Consider the following 18,402-nt stretch of genomic DNA (forward strand, 5'->3'; position numbering starts at 1 on the left):
TATATTGGTTGTGGAATTGTGTCCTTTCTTTAATTTAATTTACAGTGTTTCACGCTCCATCGTCGTTAGTGTACCAGATTTTTCAGTTCAATTGTGTTACTCTGTTCTCTGTCCTGGCAGATCCTGACCTAGATGTTGGGGTACTTGGTTCAGGTGCAGAATGTGGGACGAGATGGAGGCGGGGGGGGGGGGGGAGGGAGGAAGCAGAGCTTTGAAGTGCAGGGCAGCGAAGAACTGCTGTTTGGTAGAGTAAGGTGTAAAGAGAGACGATGTGGTCTTGGCAGAGTAGCGATGAAGATATGTTTTGGTGGGCAGGAATTGTTATGGAGGATTGAGGGGGAAAGAGATGTTCCATTAACCTGGGTTCGAGGAGACTCGAACCGTGAACACCACGTGTGTAAAGCCGAAGCTCTATTGGCCTCGCATCTCATTTTTTTTTTTTTTTTTTTTTTTTTTTGAGTGGGGGGCAAAGAGAGATGTTTAGTGGTAGAGGATTCTTGGCAGAGGTTTGCTTTAAGAAAGCATGTTGTTATGGCGCCTTGACTTTGTTCTCTGTCGACTCTGGTTTGTGTTAGTAACTGTCTGCTGGCCTGGGTTACTCTTCTATATTATCTTGCTTTCATGTTATCATTTCTTCTGGTTTCTTACTCTTAACGAGACTGGACGGGAGAGCGAGTCTCACTTCATGCAGATCCGCGTTAAATCCCTGACCGTCTAAGTGGATTGGACTCCATTCCTCCCCTCCCCAACCCCCACCCCCCCCCCCTCGATCCCATTCCAGTTCCTTCTCCTTATCCCTTCCAAGTGCTATATAGCCGTAATGGTTTGGCGCTTTATCCTGATAGTTCCCTTCCCTTCTGATAGGATTGCATTCCCTGTCTGCTTTCTAATGTTTATGGAGTTTGCTATTTGCAACCTCCATCATCCTTTCTAACTACCTTACTGCTTTTGTAAATACTTCGTCTCATTTGTTCCCATTTTCAGGTTCAGGTCCTCAAATTTATCATCGATGGGTTTTAACATCGCTTGACATTTGCCATTATTAAATGCTTCCTTGGCTTTGGTTTTCCGAATTTTATATACAAACTTAGCAAGTTCTCTTTGACATTTCTCATTCCTGTTTACAGGTCATCCTATAGGTACTCATATAGTACAAATTTCCTATCCATTTCTGCAGTCAATTTATGCAAGCTCTCTTAATGCTGTTTATCTTTAACAAGCTTTCAAAGCTGTCAGGCAACCAGCGTCTGGTAGGCACCAGACCTCAGAGGCCAGAGCTTGGCACCAACAGTTGATTAATATACCTTGGCACTGTGCGTGTGACTTCTAAATTATTTGTGCAGAGTTGCACTTCAGCTCCTGACCCCGCCTTGTAAGCGCTATTTGAAGGCACTGATTCAGTTCCTGAGTTTCTTATATTCCGTTCACGGCAAGAAATTATATGGTCATATCACGTCTATTATTCGTCTTGGGACTTTATGATGGTCCGTTGTGTTAGGGACTTGTGGCCGCATATCAGTTCTCAAGTTATCCATAACATGATTTCCTCCTTCAAACTCAATAGTTTAATTATGATTTTCCTGATTACAAGCTTCGTCTAGATTTCCAGACTTTCTTACTGCTTTCAAGTACACAAGGCGCTAAATAAATATGACACTGAGGAATGTTATCTGAATTTTCTCTTTGAAATGATGTTGGACACATCTTATTGGGACAGAAGTAATCACACACTCGCATGTAATGCTCAAAAATATTTATTTATAATTTAAAGATACAGTACAAGACAATAAGGTCAAAAATAATTTTTTTCTTATAACTCCTAGACAGTCAAAGTCCTTGGCAGCTCGAGTCTCAAGAAAGTCAGCTTAGACATATGGTATTCGGAGGATGCAAGAAAGAATAAATGCAGAGAAGGTAAGATCGCAGGCAATAAAGTCTCAAAGTACACCTAAGACAGGTACTAAAGCTAAGGAGGCAAAAGAATTAGAAATGAAAGCAGCTAACACTAAATTTTAAGGTAATTGAAGGCATCAAGGATCCCTGACATTACTTTACCGGAAACCAAGGACACCACCCAATTAAAATCTCATCTCTTTAAAGCCAAGTCTGTTTACCATTCATTCATAATATTTTCTGAGCAATAAGGTATCCAGCAGCCTACGTAATCCAGTAATTAAAACATTCCAGATTTGGTTACAATACTGAAGGTGGGTAGAGACTCAATAACCGGTGATACAGTTCTCTTTGGCAACAAGACTCTTCAGGATAGAATGAAAAGTCTGTTTTACCTGAAACATAATTAGAAGCTGGAATTCGGTGATTCTAGGAGACTAATACGTAGACTCCTCCATGTGTCTCTACACTTCAGCTTGCTCCCATGCAGTCTTTTTCCTAAATACAGTCAAACAGGCATCTAAGGTTAAACGTAATTGGTCGGTGGTACTGGGACAGAGTACCCTGGTGCAGGGGGAGAAGCGGCTGCAGCGGCTGCTGCTTCTGCCTCCTTTTTAGCTGCCTCGATCTGGGCAATGGCGTGGGCTGGCAAGGGCGGACCCACGGGCAGCAAGGCGGACTTCACATTGAAGCCATTAGCGTCGGCCACGAATGTGAACTGACCCGGAGTCCCGTCGGGGAAGGTGAACCTGTGGCCAGGAGACAATAAAAGACTCAGGTTTACAACAGATATGTGTACTACTTCCTATATATGATAACGTTCACCGTGCAGGGAATTATAATTTCCACGACCCGCCAGGTTGAGCAATGTGTGGCGAGTCGTTTATCGTCATGAGATTTAATCCACAGTATAGTGTGAACAATACAAAACACTTGCAGGAATGCAAGTGTTTTCCGGCTAAAATTGTAAGTCTCTAGACTGACATTCTAGACGGTTACACTGACTGGCTTGTGTAGGCTCACTCTAGTAAATACAGCTACCTTCACTGACAGATACTCAAGACAGAACCAGTGAGTGGAAGGTGCCAGTCTCTCCTAAGTGGGGCATTATTCTAGCCAGACTGAGGCGTCGAGGGACACGGATACTCACGACCATTCTCCCTGGGTAGCCACGGCGCCAGTCTCTCCCTGGGGGGCGCCCTGCTCCTGACGACTGGTGCCGTCAGCACTCTCGAAGTTGAACTTGTATGCTCCTGCCTCGTCAGGTCCCTCGCGCACGTCAACTAGGATCTCAACCGGGGGTTTTGGGGCGGCTACTGGAGCGCCGTAGGGTGGGGGAGGTGGTGGTGGGGGAGGAGGGGGAGGTCCGTAAGTTGGTGGAGGTGGTGGAGGAGGAGGAGGGGGTGGTGGTGGTGGAGGGGGTGGTGGTGGAGGGGGTACAGAATACTGGGGAGCGGCGATCGCCACCGTCAGACCCAGCAACAACAGCGTCAGCTGAAATAAATGAAAACTAAATGTTTAGCCGTCTAGCTATTGTCACTGGCAGTGGAACTAGAGAAACACATGTAGGGTATTAACCCTTAAACTGCTACATATGCCAGTTGGTATATGGTGGTATACAGACACGTCACGTCCAATACAACTTTAGCACTAAAGGAAACAGAGTATAGTTCTAATTATTTGTCCCTTATATTGCCGAGAATTACATCTCCTTAGATGATATTATAATCATATCATAATAATATGATATAATATTATTATGATATATAATAATAATAATAATAAATCTATTAATAATAATAAATCTAGTAATAATAATAAATCTATGGTAAACTGCTCCTCTGGTGAACCCATATCAGGAAAATTCCGTTGGTTAACTCGGTGGACAGAGGCTGTTACACTCTGTGAAATTTAACATTTAAAGAATGGAACTGGGTCTTCATGTTGGGTGAGCAATTGAATGTGTGGTCAAGACGTGTGTGTGTTGGAAATACCGACACAGACAGCAGCCATAAACCAGTACGACTTCTAGCTACTCATTACAACTAACGTTTGTGTTCCAGACAACAAACAGCACCAACTAACTCACAAGTGTGGTACAGCGAACGATAAGACAATGTAGCTGACTGGAGAACACAGCTGACTATCTATGTCTGCACTGAGGGACAGCTTGTGTTGCACAGTATCCCACCGATCTACTCAGGGCTGGAGTGTGTTTCACAGTGGCTAACTTACCACCTTCATCTTGCTGATGATCCCGGGGTGACAAGTGAGGCTCTTCATCCTGCCCAGCTCTTATATAGCTGGAGGTGGCTGAAGTGATTGTCTTTGAGCCGCCACGAGGACGTGGCCTGCATGCCTCTGTCCTCAGGTGCTACAATCTCTATGTGTATTCACCTACAAGTTCTCACCTAGATGTACTAGACTCAATATACTCACCTAGATGTGCTCTCCTTGATGCGTTTGCAGCCTTAAGGATCTATTCTTTCTATGCAGTAATTTGTTCACCCGTTTTTGTCATATTAATATATACAACTGCACCAAAGTGGCCTCTACACCGTCCTCGTCTAGTATATTCTATTTATTTATGAAATTTACACTGAAAAAATTTCTTTCTAACCTCTCTGATTCATTTGTCTCCAGCTTACAGTTTTTACATCGTGCTACTGTTTTTTACTTTGAACGTTGCTCTCCCTATCTACTTGGCCAATTCCCTTAAGAATCTTTACATCGGTATCATGTCTACTCTATTCATTATTGACTTCAGTGAAGAGAGGTATGGTTTCCACTGCCTTTCTTCACAACTTAGTCCCTTTAGCTCAGGAACGAGTTTTGTTGCATATCTTTGGACCATTTTTTGTTTTATTATCTGTTTCTCTAGACATGAGATTTCCATGTTCGAACAGCATACTTAATACGTCTCTCATACTTAACACGTCTCTCACACTTAACACGTCTCTCATACTTAATATATTTCTCATACATAATGTCTCTTATTCTTAATACGTCTCGCATAAGATGTATATATAATATGCAGACGATGAATCAAAATAACGTGGCGGATGATATGATGACCAAACCACACAACCAGGAGATGGAGAAATGACGACGTTTCGGTCTGTCATAGACCACACGACTTAATAATGGTCCAAGATGAGCCGAAACGTCGTCGTTTCTCAATCTTCTGATGTGTGGTTTAGTCATGTATATATAATATGCTTGGAATTCTTGTGTACAAGATCCTGAAGTCAACCTAGGCGTGTACGTGCGATTTTGACACGTGCTGCAGACTTTAATTCTGTGGAAGTGTACTTCTGGTGTTAGGTTTAGGGCACTGGACCTCTACTGCCACTTGTTGCCTGATGCTCTCAATGTCCATCTCAATCTGTATGAAAATCAGGTTTTGCCTTACTGGCTGGTTTTACTGTCTGTGTGTTTCCTTCTTAACATGATGCAATAGGAAGTACCTTTCTGCTGTTTCCACTAGTTTCGCTCTCCGTATCTCCTCCTCCTCTCTCCTCCTTTGGTTCCCAGCTAATTTAACCACGATTGAAATCTCCCATAATTTTCAGCTTCGCTTTGTATGAAAGGAATATTTCATCCAGACTTTGGATGATATTTATGCAAACTCTGTAATCTTATGTGGGTCTTCTGATGTTCACTGATGAATTATTCATATTTTTTCCCTTCACTTGTGATTGCTGCGACATCCTGTGCATGCTTGGTCTCTTCCTCAATACTGATCTCGTTAATGCTCCCGTCTCTTCTACCCAGCACTGCTGTTCCCCTACCTCCTCCCCTGCTTTCTTTCTCTTCACGCGGTCTGGTTATTTCTTGTGAATATTATGTTGCAATCATTTCAGTTATTTTAGCTTCAGCAAGTATATTGCTTGTGGAATGGTCTCCTTTCTTTAGTTTAATTTACAGCGTTTCACATTCCATCGTCGTTAGTGTAGCAGATTTTTGGGTTCAATTGTGTTACTCTGTTCTCTGTCCTGGCAGATCCTGACCTAGATGTTGGGGTACTTGGTTCAGGTGCAGAATGTGGGACGTGATGGAGGCGGGGGGGGGAGGGAGGGAGCAGAGCTATGAAGTGCAGGGCAGCGAAGTACTGCTGTTTGGTAGAGTAAGGTGTAAAGAGAGACGATGTGATCTTGTTGTCAGAGTAGCGATGGAGGTATGTTTTGGTGGGCAGGAATTGTTATGAACGATTGAGGGGGAAAGAGATGTTCCATTAACCTGGGTTCGAGGAGACTTGAACCGTGAACACCACGTGTGTAACGCCGAAGCTCTATTGGCCTCGCATCTCTTTTTTTTTGGGGGGGGGGAGAAGAGATGTGTTTAGTGGTAGAGGATTCTTGGCAGAGGTTTGCTTTAAGAAAGCATGTTGTTATGGCGCCTTGACTTTGCTCTCTGTCGACTCTGGTTTGTGTTAGTAACTGTCTGCTGGCCTGTTTACTCTTCTATATGATCTTGCTTTCATGTTATCATTTCTTCTGGTTTCTTACTCTTAACGAGACTGGACGGGAGAGCGAGTCTCACTTCATGCAGATCCGCGTTAAATCCCTGACCGTCTAAGTGGATTGGACTCCATTCCTCCCCTCCAACCCCCCCCCCTCGATCCCATTCCAGATCCTTCTCCTTATCCCTTCTAGGGGCTATATAGCCGTAATGGTTTGGCGCTTTATCCTGATAGTTCCCTTCCCCTCTGATAGGATTACATTCCCTGTCTGCTTTCTAATGTTTATGGAGTTTGCTATTTGCAACCTCCATCATCCTTTCTAACTACCTTACTGCTTTTGTAAATACTTCGTCTCATTTGTTCCCATTTTCAGGTTCAGGTCCTCAAATTTATCATCGATAGGTTTTAACATCGCTTGACATTTGCCATTATTAAATGCTTCCTTGGCTTTGGTTTTCCGAATTTTATATACAAACTTATCCAGTTCTCCTTCACATTTCTCATTCCTGTTTACAGGCCCATCCTATAGGTACTCATATAGTACAAATTTCCTATCCATTTCTGCCGTCTATTTATGCAAGCTCTCTTAATACTGTTTATCTTTGACAAGCTTTCAAAGCTGTCAGTCAGGCAGCCAGCGTCTGGTAGGCACCAGACCTCAGAGGCCAGAGCTTGGCACCAACAGTTGAGCAATATACCTTGGCACTGTGCGTGTGACTTCTAAATTATTTGTGCAGGGTTGCACTTCAGCTCCTGACCCCGCCTTGTAAACGCTATTTGAAGGCACTGATTCAGTTCCTGAGTTTCTTATATTCCGTTCACGGCAAGAAATTATATGGTCATATCACGTCTATTATTCGTCTTGGGACTTTATGATGGTCCGTTGTGTTAGGGACTTGTGGCCGCATATCAGTACTCAAGTTATCCATAACATGATTTCCTCCTTCAAACTCAATCCTTTAATTATGATTTTCCTGATTACAAGCTTCGTCTAGATTTCCAGACTTTCTTACTGCTTTTAAGTACACAAGTCGCTAAATAAATATGACACTGAGGAATGTTATCTGAATTTTCTCTTTGAAATGATGTTGGACACATCTTATTGGGACAGAAGTAATCACACACTCGCATGTAATGCTAAAAAATATTTATTTATAATTTAAAGATACAGTACAAGATAATAAGTTCAATAAATATTTTTTTCTTATAACTCCTAGACAGTCAAAGTCCTTGGCAGCTCGAGTCTCAAGAAAGTCAGCTTAGACATATGGTATTCGGAGGATGCAAGAATGAATAAATGCAGAGAAGGTAAGATCGCAGGCAATAAAGTCTCAAAGTACACCTAAGACAGGTACTAAAGCTAAGGAGGCAAAAGAATTAGAAATGAAAGCAGCTAACACTAAATTTTAAGGTAATTGAAGGCATCAAGGATCCCTGACATTACTTTACCGGAAAGCAAGGGCACCACCCAATTAAAATCTCATCTCTTTAAAGCCAAGTCTGTTTACCATTCATTCATAATAATTTCTGAGCAATAAGGTATCCAGGAGCCTACGTAATCCAGTAATTAAAACATTCCAGATTTGGTTACAATACTGAAGGTGGGTAGAGACTAAATAACAGGTGATACAGTTCTCTTTGGCAACAAGACTCTTCAGAATAGAATGAAAAGTCTGTTTTACCTGAAAAATAATTAGAAGCTGGAATTCGATAATTCTAGGAGGCTAATACGTAGACTCCTCCATGTGTCTCTACACTTCAGCTTGCTCCCATGCAGTCTTTTTCCTAAATAAAGACAGTCAAACAGGCATCTAAGGTTAAACGTAATTAGTCGGTGGTGCAGGGACGGAGTACCCTGGTGCAGGGGGAGAAGCGGCTGAAGCGGCTGCAGCTTCTGCCTCCTTTTTAGCTGCCTCGATCTGGGCAATGGCGTGGGCAGGCAAGGGCGGACCCACGGGCAGCAGGGCGGACTTCACATTGAAGCCATTAGCGTCGGCCACGAAGGAGAACTGACCCGGAGTCCCGTCGGGGAAGGTGAACCTGTGGCCAGGAGACAAGAAAAGACTCAGGTTTACAACAGATATGTGTACTACTTCCTATATATGATAACGTTCACCATGCAGGGAATTATAATTTCCACGACCCGCCAGGTTGAGCAATGTGTGGCGAGTCGTTTATCGTCATGAGATTTAATCCACAGTATAGTGTGAACAATACAAAACACTTGCAAGAATGCAAGTGTTTTCCGGCTAAAATTGTAAGTCTCTAGTCTGGCATTCTAGACGGTTACACTGACTGGCTTGTGTAGGCTCACTCTAGTAAATACAGCTACCTTCACTGACAGATACTCAAGACAGAACCAGTGAGTGGAAGGTGCCAGTCTCTCCTAAGTGGGACATTATTCTTGCCAGACTGAGGCGTCGAGGGACACGGATACTCACGACCATTCTCCCTGGGTAGCCACGGCGCCAGTCTCTCCCTGGGGGGCGCCCTGCTCCTGACGACTAGTGCCGTCAGCACTCTCGAAGTTGAAGTTGTATGCTCCTGCCTCGTCAGGTCCCTTGCGCACGTCAACTAGGATCTCAACGGGGGGTTTTGGGGCGGCTACTGGAGCGCCGTAGGGTGGTGGAGGTGGGGGAGGTGGTGGTGGGGGAGGAGGTGGAGGTCCGTATGTTGGTGGAGGTGGTGGTGGAGGAGGAGGGGGTGGTGGTGGTGGAGGGGGTGGAGGTGGGGGTGGTGGTGGAGGGGGTACAGAATACTGGGGAGCGGCGATCGCCACCGTCAGACCCAGCAACAACAGCGTCAGCTGAAATAAATGAAAACTAAATGTTTAGCCGTCTAGCTATTGTCACTGGCAGTGGAACTAGAGAAACACATATAGGGTATTAACCCTTAAACTGCTACATATACCAGTTGGTATATGGTGGTATACAGACACGTCACGTCCAATACAACTTTAGCACTAAAGGAAACAGAGTATAGTTCTAATTATTTGTCCCTTAAATTGCCGAGAATTACATCTCCTTAGATGATATTAGCGATTAATAATAATAATAAATCTATGGTAAACTGCTCCTCTGGTGAACCCATATCAGGAAATTCCGTTGGTTAACTCAGTGGACAGAGGCTGTTACACTCTGTGAAACTTAACATTTAAAGAATGGAACTCGGTCTTCATGTTGGGTGAGCAATTGAATGTGTGGTCAAGACGTGTGTGTGTTGGAGATACCGACACAGACAGCAGCCATAAACCAGTACGACTTCTAGCTACTCATTACAACTAACGTTTGTGTTCCAGACAACAAACAGCGCCAACTAACTCACAAGTGCGGTACAGCGAACGATAAGACAATGTAGCTGACTGGAGAACACAGCTGGCTTTCTATGTCTGCACTGAGGGACAGCATGTGTTGCACAGTATCTCACCAATCTACTCAGGGCTGGAGTGAGTTGTACAGTATCTCACCAATCTACTCAGGGCTGGAGTGAGTTGTACAGTATCCCACCAGTCTACTCAGGGCAGGAGTGTGGTTCACAGTGGCTAACTTACCACCTTCATCCTGCTGATGATCCCGAGGTGACAAGTGAGGCTCTTCATCCTGCCCAGCTCTTATATAGCTGGAGGTGGCTGAAGTGATTGTCTTTGAGCCGCCACGAGGACGTGGCCTGCATGCCTCTGTCCTCAGGTGCTACAATCTCTATGTGTATTCACCAACAAGTTCTCACCTAGATGTACTAGACTCGATATACTCACCTAGATGTGCTCTCCTTGATGCGTTTGCAGCCTTAAGGATCTATTCTTTCTATGCAGTAATTTGTTCACCCGTTTTTGTCATATTAATATTTACAACTGCACCAAAGTGGCCTCTACACCGTCCTCGTCTAGTATATTCTATTTATTTATGAAATTTACACTGAAAAAATTTCTTTCTAACCTCTCTGATTCATTTGTCTCCAGCTTACAGTTTTTACATCGTGCTACTGTTTTTTACTTTGAACGTTGCTCTCCCTATCTACTTGGTCAATTCCCTTAAGAATCTTTACATCGGTATCATGTCTACTCTATTCATTATTGACTTCAGTGAAGTATGGTTTCCACTGCCTTTCTTCACAACTTAGTCCCTTTAGCTCAGGAACGAGTTTTGTTGCATATCTTTGGACCATTTTTTGTTTTATTATCTGTTTCTCTAGACATGAGATTTCCATGTTCGAACAGCATACTTAATACGTCTCTCATACTTAACACGTCTCTCACACTTAACACGTCTCTCATACTTAATATATTTCTCATACATAATGTCTCTTATTCTTAATACGTCTCGCATAAGATGTATATATAATATGCAGACGATGAATCAAAATAACGTGGCGGATGATATGATGACCAAACCACACAACCAGGAGATGGAGAAATGACGACGTTTCGGTCTGTCATGGACCACACGACTTAATAATGGTCCAAGATGAGCCGAAACGTCGTCGTTTCTCAATCTTCTGATGTGTGGTTTAGTCATGTATATATAATATGCTTGGAATTCTTGTGTACAAGATCCTGAAGTCAACCTAGGCGTGTACGTGCGATTTTGACACGTGCTGCAGACTTTAATTCTGTGGAAGTGTACTTCTGGTGTTAGGTTTAGGGCACTGGACCTCTACTGCCACTTGTTGCCTGATGCTCTCAATGTCCATCTCAATCTGTATGAAAATCAGGTTTTGCCTTACTGGCTGGTTTTACTGTCTGTGTGTTTCCTTCTTAACATGATACAATAGGAAGTACCTTTCTGCTGTTTCCACTAGTTTCGCTCTCCGTATCTCCTCCTGCTCTCTCCTCCTTTGGTTCCCAGCTAATTTAACCACGATTGAAATCTCCCATAATTTTCAGCTTCGCTTTGTATCAAAGGAATATTTCATCCAGACTTTGGATGATATTTATGCAAACTCTGTAATCTTATGTGGGTCTTCTGATGTTCACTGATGAATTATTCATATTTTTTCCCTTCACTTGTGATTGCTGCGACATCCTGTGCATGCTTGGTCTCTTCCTCAATACTGATCTCGTTAATGCTCCCGTCTCTTCTACCCAGCACTGCTGTTCCCCTACCTCCTCCCCTGCTTTCTTTCTCTTCACGCGGTCTGGTTATTTCTTGTGAATATTATGTTGCAATCATTTCAGTAATTTTAGCTTCAACAAGTATATTGCTTGTGGAATTGTCTCCTTTCTTTAGTTTAATTTACAGCGTTTCACATTCCATCGTCGTTAGTGTAGCAGATTTTTGGGTTCAATTGTGTTACTCTGTTCTCTGTCCTGGCAGATCCTGACCTAGATGTTGGGGTACTTGGTTCAGGTGCAGAATGTGGGACGTGATGGAGGCGGGGGGGGGAGGGAGGGAGCAGAGCTATGAAGTGCAGGGCAGCGAAGTACTGCTGTTTGGTAGAGTAAGGTGTAAAGAGAGACGATGTGATCTTGTTGTCAGAGTAGCGATGGAGGTATGTTTTGGTGGGCAGGAATTGTTATGAACGATTGAGGGGGAAAGAGATGTTCCATTAACCTGGGTTCGAGGAGACTTGAACCGTGAACACCACGTGTGTAAAGCCGAAGCTCTATTGGCCTCGCATCTCTTTTTTTTTTGGGGGGGGGGAGAAGAGATGTGTTTAGTGGTAGAGGATTCTTGGCAGAGGTTTGCTTTAAGAAAGCATGTTGTTATGGCGCCTTGACTTTGCTCTCTGTCGACTCTGGTTTGTGTTAGTAACTGTCTGCTGGCCTGGTTACTCTTCTATATTATCTTGCTTTCATGTTATCATTTCTTCTGGTTTCTTACTCTTAACGAGACTGGACGGGAGAGCGAGTCTCACTTCATGCAGATCCGCGTTAAATCCCTGACCGTCTAAGTGGATTGGACTCCATTCCTCCCCTCCAACCCCCCCTCGATCCCATTCCAGATCCTTCTCCTTATCCCGTCTAGGGGCTATATAGCCGTAATGGTTTGGCGCTTTATCCTGATAGTTCCCTTCCCCTCTGATAGGATTACATTCCCTGTCTGCTTTCTAATGTTTATGGAGTTTGCTATTTGCAACCTCCATCATCCTTTCTAACTACCTTACTGCTTTTGTAAATACTTCGTCTCATTTGTTCCCATTTTCAGGTTCAGGTCCTCAAATTTATCATCGATAGGTTTTAACATCGCTTGACATTTGCCATTATTAAATGCTTCCTTGGCTTTGGTTTTCCGAATTTTATATACAAACTTATCCAGTTCTCCTTCACATTTCTCATTCCTGTTTACAGGCCCATCCTATAGGTACTCATATAGTACAAATTTCCTATCCATTTCTGCCGTCTATTTATGCAAGCTCTCTTAATACTGTTTATCTTTGACAAGCTTTCAAAGCTGTCAGTCAGGCAGCCAGCGTCTGGTAGGCACCAGACCTCAGAGGCCAGAGCTTGGCACCAACAGTTGAGCAATATACCTTGGCACTGTGCGTGTGACTTCTAAATTATTTGTGCAGGGTTGCACTTCAGCTCCTGACCCCGCCTTGTAAACGCTATTTGAAGGCACTGATTCAGTTCCTGAGTTTCTTATATTCCGTTCACGGCAAGAAATTATATGGTCATATCACGTCTATTATTCGTCTTGGGACTTTATGATGGTCCGTTGTGTTAGGGACTTGTGGCCGCATATCAGTACTCAAGTTATCCATAACATGATTTCCTCCTTCAAACTCAATCCTTTAATTATGATTTTCCTGATTACAAGCTTCGTCTAGATTTCCAGACTTTCTTACTGCTTTTAAGTACACAAGTCGCTAAATAAATATGACACTGAGGAATGTTATCTGAATTTTCTCTTTGAAATGATGTTGGACACATCTTATTGGGACAGAAGTAATCACACACTCGCATGTAATGCTAAAAAATATTTATTTATAATTTAAAGATACAGTACAAGATAATAAGTTCAATAAATATTTTTTTCTTATAACTCCTAGACAGTCAAAGTCCTTGGCAGCTCGAGTCTCAAGAAAGTCAGCTTAGACATATGGTATTCGGAGGATGCAAGAATGAATAAATGCAGAGAAGGTAAGATCGCAGGCAATAAAGTCTCAAAGTACACCTAAGACAGGTACTAAAGCTAAGGAGGCAAAAGAATTAGAAATGAAAGCAGCTAACACTAAATTTTAAGGTAATTGAAGGCATCAAGGATCCCTGACATTACTTTACCGGAAAGCAAGGGCACCACCCAATTAAAATCTCATCTCTTTAAAGCCAAGTCTGTTTACCATTCATTCATAATAATTTCTGAGCAATAAGGTATCCAGGAGCCTACGTAATCCAGTAATTAAAACATTCCAGATTTGGTTACAATACTGAAGGTGGGTAGAGACTAAATAACAGGTGATACAGTTCTCTTTGGCAACAAGACTCTTCAGAATAGAATGAAAAGTCTGTTTTACCTGAAAAATAATTAGAAGCTGGAATTCGATAATTCTAGGAGGCTAATACGTAGACTCCTCCATGTGTCTCTACACTTCAGCTTGCTCCCATGCAGTCTTTTTCCTAAATAAAGACAGTCAAACAGGCATCTAAGGTTAAACGTAATTAGTCGGTGGTGCAGGGACGGAGTACCCTGGTGCAGGGGGAGAAGCGGCTGCAGCGGCTGCAGCTTCTGCCTCCTTTTTAGCTGCCTCGATCTGGGCAATGGCGTGGGCAGGCAAGGGCGGACCCACGGGCAGCAGGGCGGACTTCACATTGAAGCCATTAGCGTCGGCTACGAAGGAGAACTGACCCGGAGTCCCGTCGGGGAAGGTGAACCTGTGGCCAGGAGACAAGAAAAGACTCAGGTTTACAACAGATATGTGTACTACTTCCTATATATGATAACGTTCACCATGCAGGGAATTATAATTTCTACGACCCGCCAGGTTGAGCAATGTGTGGCGAGTCGTTTATCGTCATGAGATTTAATCCACAGTATAGTGTGAACAATACAAAACACTTGCAAGAATGCAAGTGTTTTCCGGCTAAAATTGTAAGTCTCTAGTCTGGCATTCTAGACGGTTACACTGACTGGCTTGTGTAGGCTCACTCTAGTAAATACAGCTACCTTCACTGACAGATACTCAAGACAGAACCAGTGAGTGGAAGGTGCCAGTCTCTCCTAAGTGGGACATTATTCTTGCCAGACTGAGGCGTCGAGGGACACGGATACTCACGACCATTCTCCCTGGGTAGCCACGGCGCCAGTCTCTCCCTGGGGGGCGCCCTGCTCCTGACGACTAGTGCCGTCAGCACTCTCGAAGTTGAAGTTGTATGCTCCTGCCTCGTCAGGTCCCTTGCGCACGTCAACTAGGATCTCAACGGGGGGTTTTGGGGCGGCTACTGGAGCGCCGTAGGGTGGTGGAGGTGGGGGAGGTGGTGGTGGGGGAGGAGGTGGAGGTCCGTATGTTGGTGGAGGTGGTGGTGGAGGAGGAGGGGGTGGTGGTGGTGGAGGGGGTGGAGGTGGGGGTGGTGGTGGAGGGGGTACAGAATACTGGGGAGCGGCGATCGCCACCGTCAGACCCAGCAACAACAGCGTCAGCTGAAATAAATGAAAACTAAATGTTTAGCCGTCTAGCTATTGTCACTGGCAGTGGAACTAGAGAAACACATATAGGGTATTAACCCTTAAACTGCTACATATACCAGTTGGTATATGGTGGTATACAGACACGTCACGTCCAATACAACTTTAGCACTAAAGGAAACAGAGTATAGTTCTAATTATTTGTCCCTTAAATTGCCGAGAATTACATCTCCTTAGATGATATTAGCGATTAATAATAATAATAAATCTATGGTAAACTGCTCCTCTGGTGAACCCATATCAGGAAATTCCGTTGGTTAACTCAGTGGACAGAGGCTGTTACACTCTGTGAAACTTAACATTTAAAGAATGGAACTCGGTCTTCATGTTGGGTGAGCAATTGAATGTGTGGTCAAGACGTGTGTGTGTTGGAGATACCGACACAGACAGCAGCCATAAACCAGTACGACTTCTAGCTACTCATAACAACTAACGTTTGTGTTCCAGACAACAAACAGCGCCAACTAACTCACAAGTGCGGTACAGCGAACGATAAGACTGTGGCTGACTGGAGAACACAGCTGACTATGTCCCCATTGAGGGACAGCATGTGTTGCACAGTATCCCACCAGTCTACTCAGGGCAGGAGTGTGTATCACAGTCGCTAACTTACCACCTTCATCCTGCTGATGATCCCGAGGTGACAAGTGAGGCTCTTCATCCTGCCCAGCTCTTATATAGCTGGAGGTGGCTGAAGTGATTGTCTTTGAGCCGCCACGAAGACGTGGCCTGCATGCCTCTGTCCTCAGGTGCTACAATCTCTATGTATATTCACCTACAAGTTCTCACCTAGATGTACTAGACTCGATATACTCACCTAGATGTGCTCTCCTTGATGCGTTTGCAGCCAAGAGGATTTATTCCTTCTATGCAGTTATTTGTTCACCCGTTTTTGTCATATTTATATTTACAACTGCACCAAAGTGGCCTCTACACCGTCCTCGTCTAGTACATTCTATTTATTTATGAAGTTTAAACTGAAAAAATTTCTTACTAACCTCTCTGATTTATTTGTCTCCAGCTTACAGTTTTTACATCGTGCTACTGTTTTTTACTTTGAACGTTGCTCTCCCTATCTACTTGGTCAATTCCCTTAAGAATCTTTACATCGGTATCATGTCTACTCGTTTCCATATTGACTTCAGTGAAGAGAGGTATGGTTTCCACTGCTTTTCTTCACAACTTAGTCCCTTTAGCTCAGGAACGAGTTTTGTTGCATATCTTTGGACCATTTTTTGTTTTATTATCTGTTTCTCAAGACATGGGATTTCCATGTTCGAACAGCATACTTAATACGTCTCTCATACTTAACACGTCTCTCACACTTAACACGTCTCTCATACTTAATATATTTCTCATACATAATGTCTCTTATTCTTAATACGTCTCGCATAAGATGTATATATAATATGCAGACGATGAATCAAAATAACGTGGCGGATGATATGATGACCAAACCACACAACCAGGAGATGGAGAAATGACGACGTTTCGGTCTGTCATGGACCACACGACTTAATAATGGTCCAAGATGAGCCGAAACGTCGTCGTTTCTCAATCTTCTGATGTGTGGTTTAGTCATGTATATATAATATGCTTGGAATTCTTGTGTACAAGATCCTGAAGTCAACCTAGGCGTGTACGTGCGATTTTGACACGTGCTGCAGACTTTAATTCTGTGGAAGTGTACTTCTGGTGTTAGGTTTAGGGCACTGGACCTCTACTGCCACTTGTTGCCTGATGCTCTCAATGTCCATCTCAATCTGTATGAAAATCAGGTTTTGCCTTACTGGCTGGTTTTACTGTCTGTGTGTTTCCTTCTTAACATGATGCAATAGGAAGTACCTTTCTGCTGTTTCCACTAGTTTCGCTCTCCGTATCTCCTCCTCCTCTCTCCTCCTTTGGTTCCCAGCTAATTTAACCACGATTGAAATCTCCCATAATTTTCAGCTTCGCTTTGTATCAAAGGAATATTTCATCCAGACTTTGGATGATATTTATGCAAACTCTGTAATCTTATGTGGGTCTTCTGATGTTCACTGATGAATTATTCATATTTTTTCCCTTCACTTGTGATTGCTGCGACATCCTGTGCATGCTTGGTCTCTTCCTCAATACTGATCTCGTTAATGCTCCCGTCTCTTCTACTCAGCACTGCTGTTCCCCTACCTCCTCCCCTGCTTTCTTTCTCTTCACGCGGTCTGGTTATTTCTTGTGAATATTATGTTGCGATCATTTCAGTTATTTTAGCTTTAACTAGTATGTTGCTTGTGGAATTGTGTCCTTTCTTTAGTTTAATTTACAGCGTTTCACATTCCATCGTCGTTAGTGTATCAGATTTTTGGGTTCAATTGTGTTACTCTGTTCTCTGTCCTGACGGATCCTGACCTAAATGTTGAGGTACTTGGTTCAGGTGCAGAATGTGGGACGTGATGGAGGCGGGGGGGGGGGGGGAAGAGAGAACAGAGCTTTGAAGTGCAGAGCAGCGAAGTACTGCTGTTTGGTAGAGTAAGGTGTAAAGAGAGACGATGTGATCTTGTTGTCAGAGTAGCGATGAAGATATGTTTTGGTGGGCAGGAATTGTTATGGAGGATTGAGGGGGGAAAGAGATGTTCCATTAACCTGGGTTCGAGGAGACTCGAACCGTGAACACCACGTGTGTAAAGCCGAAGCTCTATTGACCTCGCATCTCTTTTTTTTTGGGGGGGGGGGGAGAAGAGATGTGTTTTATGGTAGAGGATTCTTGGCAGAGGTTTGCTTTAAGAAAGCATGTTGTTATAGCGCCTTGACTTTACTCTCTGTCGACTCTGGTTTGTGTTAGTAACTGTCTGCTGGCCTGGTTACTCTTCTATATTATCTTGCTTTCATGTTATCATTTCTTCTGGTTTCTTACTCTTAACGAGACTTGACGGGAGAGCGAGTCTCACTTCATGCAGGTCCGTGTCAAATTCCTGACCGTCTAAGTGGGTTGGACTCCATTCCTCCCCTTCCCACCCCCCTTGGTCCCATTCCAGATCCTTCTCCTTATCCCTTCCAGGGGCTATATAGCCGTAATGGCTTGGTGCTTTATCCTGATAGTTCCCTTCCCCTCTGATAGGATTGCATTCCATGTCTGCTTTCTAATGTTTATGGAGTTTGCTATTTGCAACCTCCATCATCCTTTCTAACTACCTTACTGCTTTTGTAAATACTTCGTCTCATTTGTTCCCATTTTCAGGTTCAGGTCCTCAAATTTATCAGCGATGGGTTTTAACATCGCTTGACATTTGCCATTATTAAATGCTTCCTTGGCTTTGGTTTTCCGAATTTTATATACAAACTTAGCAAGTTCTCCTTCACATTTCTCATTCCTGTTTACAGGCCCATCCTATAGGTACTCATATAGTACAAATTTCCTATCCATTTCTGCAGTCTATTTCTGCAAGC

At 43.5% G+C, this 18,402-nt stretch overlaps 1 protein-coding gene and 1 long non-coding RNA gene across 2 annotated transcripts in view; one reads left to right on the forward strand and one right to left on the reverse strand.

The window, feature by feature from the left end:
- The window catches only part of LOC123746312 (uncharacterized), a 132,604-nt gene that overhangs the window by 18,278 nt on the left and 95,924 nt on the right, over positions 1-18,402 (forward strand). The gene's annotated exons all lie outside the window — the stretch shown is intronic.
- Positions 1,739-3,231, reverse strand: LOC123746208 (uncharacterized). The gene is made up of 2 exons (XR_011225171.1): positions 3,044-3,231; positions 1,739-2,642 (listed from the first exon to the last, which is right to left on the reverse strand). It is a non-coding gene; the product is annotated as an uncharacterized lncRNA (long non-coding RNA).

This window comes from Procambarus clarkii, chromosome 80 (genome assembly GCF_040958095.1).
Source record: "Procambarus clarkii isolate CNS0578487 chromosome 80, FALCON_Pclarkii_2.0, whole genome shotgun sequence".
Taxonomy (NCBI): domain Eukaryota; kingdom Metazoa; phylum Arthropoda; class Malacostraca; order Decapoda; family Cambaridae; genus Procambarus; species Procambarus clarkii.